Raw genomic sequence first — 7,934 nt, 5'->3', positions numbered from 1 at the left:
GTGCCTTAATAATAAAGCCAAACCAATAATATTTAATCTCTACTTGATTGGACATTGGGGACTGCTTGAAATAGAGGTTAAGTATTCACAAAGGTAGAAATCCACAGGAGGGCTACATAGCAACCAGCACACAGAAATTCCATTCTGTTTAGTTAGTTTATTTTTCTCACATCTTTCTTCAAAAGTGTAATACACAATGATATCTTTCCTTTTTGTTAGTAAAATGCTTTGTTCATAAGTTTATCTTCAATATTATATTGCTAGCTAGAAATGAATTATGAGTATGATTTTAATAATTACCCTAGTTTTTAAAAAGTTTTTCTAGCAAAGCTTACTGAATCTTCTATTTCTGATAGGTAGAAATTGAAGCGAATCATAATAAATCATCCTCTTCCATACAAGAATAGATAAGCACCAAATTTCCAAAGTAATTGCTTTATTTTATACATTTACATGCTTCTCATAGGGCTTCAGAAGTGGCTCCATCGGTAAAGAATCTGCCTGCAATGCCAGAGACAGACGTGGGTTCGATCCCTGGGTTGGGAAGATCTCCTGGAGGCGGAAATGGCAACCCACTCCAGTATTCTTGCCTGGAAAAATCCCATGGACAGAGGAGTCTGGCAGGCTACAGTCTATGGTGTTGCAGAGAATTCGACGCCACTTGGAGACTAAACCACCACCGCCATTGCTTCTCATCTATTTGCCGTTTTCACAACTTCTCATGTTATTAATCGGAGAAGGCAATGGCACCCCACTCCAGTACTCTTGCCTGGAAAATCCCATGGACGGAGGATCCTGGTAGGCTGCAGTCCATGGGGTCGCTAAGAGTCGGACACTACTGAGCGACTTCACTTTCTCTTTTCACCTTCATGCATTGGAGAAGGAAATGGCAACCCACTCCAGTGTTCTTGCCTGGAGAATCCCTGGGACGGGGGAGCTTGCTGGGCTGCCGTCTATGGGGTCGCACAGAGTCGGACACGACTGAAGTGACTTAGCATAGCATAGCATGTTATTAATCTACAGTTTCATGTCAAGAGAGACCGGTTGTGCTTCTCTTCCCGAACATTTCCACCTGTCACTTTCCTCCCACTTATCACAAACCCCTGACAATTTTTGCGCTAGAATATACAAAATTTGGAGCTTAAAAATAGAACTGTAAAGTGTGTGCCCTGGAAGGACACATTCATTTACTGCGAGGTAGGTGACCAGTGAAACACCTGAAAAGATCTGTGATTTTCCTGTGGTCCCTGATGCCTGTTATTTCTCACTTCTTGGTTCCTGGAGAAATGAACATGTTCCAACTCTGCACTCTGCTACTGGGCTTTTAGGAAATGTATCATAACATTAAAAAAATTCAGATGCTATTTTCTCCACCAACCTACTTTGCCAAAATCAAGCCTGGAGTCTTTTATGAAAGATTAACATTTCAAAGCTACCACTTTGCAGCAAAGGGCATATATCATTATTTTGTTCTAATCTGCAACCACCTGACAGGCTCAAGAAGCAATCATGGCTAAGAACCAGAATCTCAGATATTGTATAAGTCATTGTTGCTTTCCAATTTAGATTTAGCTGATTCAAAGCTAGCAAGAAAGGAAATTTGCATGAGAGAATATTATTTGAAAACAGAGTTCACAGTAGTATGCTTTATATATATACACACACATACATATGTGTGTCTATATGACATTAGGCAAATTATCCAAGGCCTCAAATTTCCTCTTCTGGAAAATGGAGATAATAGCATCCATCTATCTCATAGGATTACAAAAGTGAAAGCGTTAGTCACTCAGTTGTGTCCAACTCTTTGCAACCCCATGGACTGTAGCCCATCAGGCTCCTCCATCCATGGGATTTTCCAGACATAAGATTATGGTGGGTGTTAAATGAGATTATCTATGCCAAGTGCACAGCACAGCACCTGGTAAGAATGTGTACCATAATATATAGCTTATGTAGCAGTGTATAATTATCCATTTTTTAGAGCAAAGGTTGGATAGATATAAACCTAAGTCTTAACAATGGTTATTTGCAGGGGCGGGTATTACAGGTGATTTCTATTTTCTTTCCTTTGTTTTGATACTATTTCTAAAATTTCTCCCATGAGTCTATATTACTTTTTTTTTTTAAATAAGAAGTCAGTGTCCCTTTTGTACTGACTACCAAAGTAGTTAGGAGGTTCTCACTTACTGGAATTATGGGGCATATAAATGAGTGTCTGGAACTGCCTGTGGTAGGTCATCATAATGGTCCCCAATGAATCCAAGTGTCCATGTCCCTTTCCAAATGTGATTTTGCTGCTCCTCCCATCAACAAAATGAGTCCAATTTTCCACCACTTGAAACTGAGCTGGCTTTGTGACTTGCTCTGACTAATAGAACATGACAGAAGCAATGCTGTGTGAATTTCAGGACACATATCTTAAGAGAACTTGCAGCTTCTGCCTTTGCTATCTTGCAACCCTGAGATGCTTCATGCTGTGCAGACGCCCAGTTTAGCACACCTGGAGGACAGCCATTGGGCCCCGAAATACAGCCAGCGTCAACTGCCAGACACGTGAGTGAGACCATCCTGGACTCTGTCGCTCCAGGCAAGTGGTCAGATGACTACAGCCACACAAGTGACCACAACTGAGCCTGAGAAGTAGACATCTATTCAATATACAATATTGAGAGACACAGTATAATATGGATATTTTAAATTGCCTTGTGTTGGGTTGATTTGTTACATAGCCATGGGTATCTGAAACACTGCTCTTCATAGATGCCTAGGTTGCCCTACTTCATAGTGGATGCTGCAGAAAGAAGGGTTTCTCTCCAAACATATTCATTGTACAGTTGCAGAGAGTAAAAAAAAAAGTCTTCCTTTTATCTTTGCTTTGTTATCTGAAGTTAAGCTTGTGTGCGTGTGCCTGCTCAGTTGCTCAGTTGTGTCCAGCTCTTTGCAACTCCATGGACTGCAGCCTGCCAAGCTCCTGTGTCCATGGAGCTTTGCAGGCAAGAATATGGGAGTGGGTTGCCATTTCCTTCTCCAGGAGATCTTCCTGACCCAGGGATTGAGCCACATCTCTTGCATTGGCAGGTGGATTTTTTACCATTGGAGCCACCTGAATTTAAGCTTGCTGCTGCTGCTGCTGCTGCTGCTAAGTCGCTTCAGTCGTGTCCGACTCTGTGTGACCCCATAGATGGCAGCCCACCAGGCTCCCTTGTCCCTGGGATTCTCCAGGCAAGAACACTGTTGTAAATCGATATGATTGTCCCTTAGTGTATGAAATTGAGGATTTCCTTAATCACCTATGCCAGGGGCAAGAGTGCTCATTGCCAGGGGTCAGTGTTGGAAACTTTTGATAAACGTTGTTTCACTCTTAATTTCTTGTGTGTCCCTCATTTTTTCTGGGGCTACCCTGACTTGGATATCAAGGGCCAAAACATTCATTCATTCGTTATAAGTTCAGTTCAGTTCAGTTGCTCAATTGTGTCCAACTCTTTGCGACCCCATGAATTGCAGCACGCCAGGCCTCCCTGTCTGCTGGGGTCCAGCCTTGGCTGATCCAGGGAGTTCGAAGCGGGGACGGCGTCGGTGAGGATCAGGATACAATAGCTTCAATTAGATATTAATTAAAGATGTAAAGAGTAATAGAATGAGGATAGCTCAGTAGGAAAATTCAGTGGAGAAAAGAGGCTGAGTAGCTTGGTTTTCGCGGGAGACCAATAAAACTTCAAGACAAGAAGCTTGCACCACTTACGTAGGCCACAGGCGTCCTTCCGTTCTCCCGAAGGAGAGGAGACACTGAGGCCTCCCTGGTCGGATCTTAGAAGCCCAGGCAAAATTAGTAAGCTTGGTGGGTTCGGCGGTCCAGATGGAGACTCAGCCAGAGTGAGAGAGAGAGAGACATGGGGAGACTGGTATTTCGAGAAACTGATCCCAATTCTTTATTTTCCATGGTCTACTTTTATACACTGAGATGTTATGCAAAAGTCACGCGGGGTCAGCAGTCCTGACTTTTATCAAAGTCAGGTGCTTCATACAAATGTATACAGAGGTCTTAGGGGTGTTACATCATCTTCTGGCCAGGGGGCCTGCTGACAATTTATGACCCTCTCCTTGTGACAGTGGTCAGTCAACCAGGACACTTTTTCTCCAGGGGTGATTATTCTTAAAACAGACGCCACCCAAATAAAGTTACATTCCTATAGGGTGAGGGTGTAGTGGGTTTTAGTTAAGGGAAGAATTTACTTAGCCTAAGGTCTAATGTGGTTAATATCAAAGGTTAATACTTATTTCTTCTATATATTCATTAATGTGTGTAAGGGCAGGGGATGTGGAGACTTAGCAACAAACATTGGCTCAACAAATGAAAAACCCTTCACCAATACAATTTCTAATCAGCCCATTATACTTATACTAATAGTTTTCTAACTTTTCTAAGGAACCTGTTCTTAGAAGGTTTAAAGCATCTCATGCCTCTCACGGTTGGGAGGCTGTGAGCAATCACATGTGGCCGGACAAGCCTGTCAGGTAGGCTAGAGAACCTTCAGAGGAGTTTGTAGGTTAAAACACTCTTGTCACTCCCAGGAGTTTTTATTAACTGGAGCTCTAAGTTAACTCCTTCTCTGAAAGAGGTGGTGGGGGACAGCCCCCCGTAAAGTCAGAGGTATAGATGAGCACAAAGTAGTAAAGTAGGCAGGCTCTGCTTATGGGGGTAGATGCTCGAGGATTTCCAGGGGGGCTCCTGAGGCTCGATCCTGCCTTTGCGTAAGTTGAGCCCCCTTCCTCATGACCTTTGCCATGGGTGGAGTGCCTCACTCTGGCCCCCAACACCTGTCCATCACTAACTCCCAGAGTTTACTCAAACTCACATCCATCGAGTCGGTGATGCCATCCAGCCATCTCATCCTCTGTCATCCCCTTTTTCTCCTGCCCCCAATCCCTCCCAGCATCAGAGTCTTTTCCAATGAGTCAACTCTTCGCATGAGGTGGCCAAAGTACTGGACTTTCAGCTTTAGCATCATTCCTTCCAAAGAACACCCAGGACTGATCTCCTTCAGAATGGACTGGTTGGATTTCCTTGCAGTCCAAGGGACTCTCAAGAGTATGCTACTCCTTAAATATTTGTTGAGCACACTGAGACTGGGTGAAGCTATAAAGGAAAACAGATGACTTTAAGGCATGGTCACTGGTCTCCAGGACAGGAAGACAAGATATGCAGATAATGTTACTAGAAACTAATACATGCTACAGCACAGAGTGAATTACATACAACTCATCCAGCATATGAGTGTAGGGGAGAAAGCCTTCCAATTATAAGGGTCCGGATTGGGTGTATAGGAAACACACAATTTGACTTTAGCCTTAAAGACTGAATTAAGAATTTGGTGGAGGTGAGATAGTAAACATTCCTCTGGACAAGGAAATATTCACAAACAAAAGACAGGAAGGAGAGACATACAAGACACAAGAGAGGTGTCCAGAATACAAATTTAACTGAAGTGGAGGGTTCATTGACTGATTCATTTATTGATTTAACCAGTGTTTACTGAAGGCCTGCTAAGTGTCAGACACTCTGTTAGTCTCTGAAGAAAATATCTCTGAGATAAATGGCAGGTGGCTCATCTCTAAAGAATCTAGTGTGCCTGCAGCAATACACCATTGTAGTGGATAGGATGATAAGTATCAAGGCAGATAAGTCTGGAAAAGTAGGTCTGAGGCCTAACTATTGGAAGACCTTGAAAGCCAGGATTTCCCCCCTGTGGTTCAGAGAAAGCTCCACTTAAAAAAAAAGAAGGAAAAAGAAACTTTCTTTTTTTCACATTAAGCTTTCTTTGAACAGTATAATAGATAAAAATGGAATTTTTCACTCTCCATCCTTTTCCTTATGGAAGCCCCAGGGTTCCTCTACAGTTTTAGAGAACACAGCTTCAAACATGATATTATTGTGCAGGCTATATAGAGGCTTATTGAAATTCTGTGGTTAGAATCAAGAGAGTCACATAATGTATGTACAATGTCCAGTCAAAACAGATCAAAATTGTTGAGCAATTTACTAGGTAGCAGGTATCATATCTAGGGTTTCTTGTATATCATTTAATCTTTACCACAACCCCATCAGGATGGTTCTATTATTATTAATATTATCCACATTTCAGAAGGGACAAGGGGTGTTCAGAGGTGAAGTAAATTCTCCAAGTTGCTTAGAGGCCAGAATAGAGTCAATGAGACCTCAGGCTGTGTATCAAAGTAAAGCTGGGCATGAGGCCTCTAGGCTATACTTTCTCTTAATCTACTCATCACACATCAGACACTTGATTACTGGTATTTCTTAGTATTGTCATTATTTCTAGAGTACTTAAGAGCATAAGTACCTAGGAATTGCTTCATACCTTTGGATACTATCATTTTTGGATATATAAATTTAGTTAAGGCAGCTCCAGGAGATGGTGAAGGACACGGAAATCTGACCTGCTGCAGTTCATGCGGTTGCAAAGAGTCAGACACGACCAAGTGACTGAACAACAAACGCAGAAGAGTTAATGGCCAAGAATGGCTAAGTTTAAAGACAACTTGTTCCAATACAGTAAATAAGATAGCATTTACTATTTATTTACTATTCATTTGTTCTATTGGGGTGTTATACAGAATAATGAGAATATCATCTTAGTGGGTTTTGAGGTACTTATAACCATTTTCTCCATAAAGAAAAATGAAAAAAAAAAAAAAAAGGCCAAGAAAAGTACTAAGAATTGTATGGATATAACTCATAGTTAAAGAAATGTAATTTCAAACAATGAGTTTCCAGAGCTGCCAGGTGGAGTCGTTCAGCTTGGACATTGTGCAAAGGTGACTGACCAAGGGAGGAGCGGTGTGGAAATGGAGCCCTGAACGGAAAATTTTACACTCTGTTGTGGTTGGTGTGCATTTAGAAAGTTGGGGGTAGGGAGGGAACTTTTAAAATTCATTCACCCAGGCTGATGGACCAGCAGTAGCTACAAAAACTAACCCCAGATCCTACCTTGTTATTAAAAAGATTTTGGATGCTTAAAAAAATTTTTTTTCATTCACCCAGAAGGGACATCTTTTTAAAAATTCAAAGAAATGCATTCTACAGGTGTAAAGTAATATTTCCCACCTATTATCATTGGCAAAGATGAAAACCTTTTTGTTAAGCCCACAATTGGTGAGAGTGCAAGGAAAAGGGGCAGTCTCTTGCATTGATTTTAGGAATTTCTGGAATTTAAATTGGGACTGCCTTTTAGGAAATCAGTTTGGCAATATCTTAGATTAAAAAAATGTTCTCACAGCATTGATCTAGGAATTCTACTTCTATGAATCTATGCTTTAGATATACTACACGAGTGGGCAAGGATAGCATTATAAAGTGTCCTTTGCAATGTTTGTGAAAAAAACAAAAACAAAAACCCAGAAAACTATCTACATATTAGTGTAGGAAAGTCTGATTAAAAAATTATCGGGACTTCCCTGGAGGTCCAGTGGTTAAGATCCTGTGCTTCCAATGCATGGGGTGTGGATTTGATTCCTGGTCAGGGAACTAAGATCCTACATGCCTTGCGGTGCGGCCAAAAAAAAAAAAAGGTGTGTCTATATAGTGGTGTAATATGGAGCCACTAGGAAGATATCTGTATGTACTAGTATGAAAGGATATATGGAATGTATCTAAATGAAACCAATCAGATTGCACAACATTTTATATATTATACTCTCATTTGTGCAAAAAAAAAAAAGGGAACATACATGTGTGTGTTTGTGGAGCTACAGGACATTTCTGGAAGGATATATGAACAATAGTTAACAAATGATTCCTTCTGGGAAACTAGGAGAGTAGTGGTATGGATTTTAATCTTCCATTTTATATTCTGTTTGGTTGTTTATTAAAAAAAAAAAAAGATGAAAACAGACAGGAGGCGTTTTGGGTTCCA

Source organism: Bos mutus, chromosome 26 (assembly GCF_027580195.1).
Source record: "Bos mutus isolate GX-2022 chromosome 26, NWIPB_WYAK_1.1, whole genome shotgun sequence".
Lineage (NCBI taxonomy): Eukaryota > Metazoa > Chordata > Mammalia > Artiodactyla > Bovidae > Bos > Bos mutus.
Note: the sequence above shows the minus strand (reverse complement) of the source record.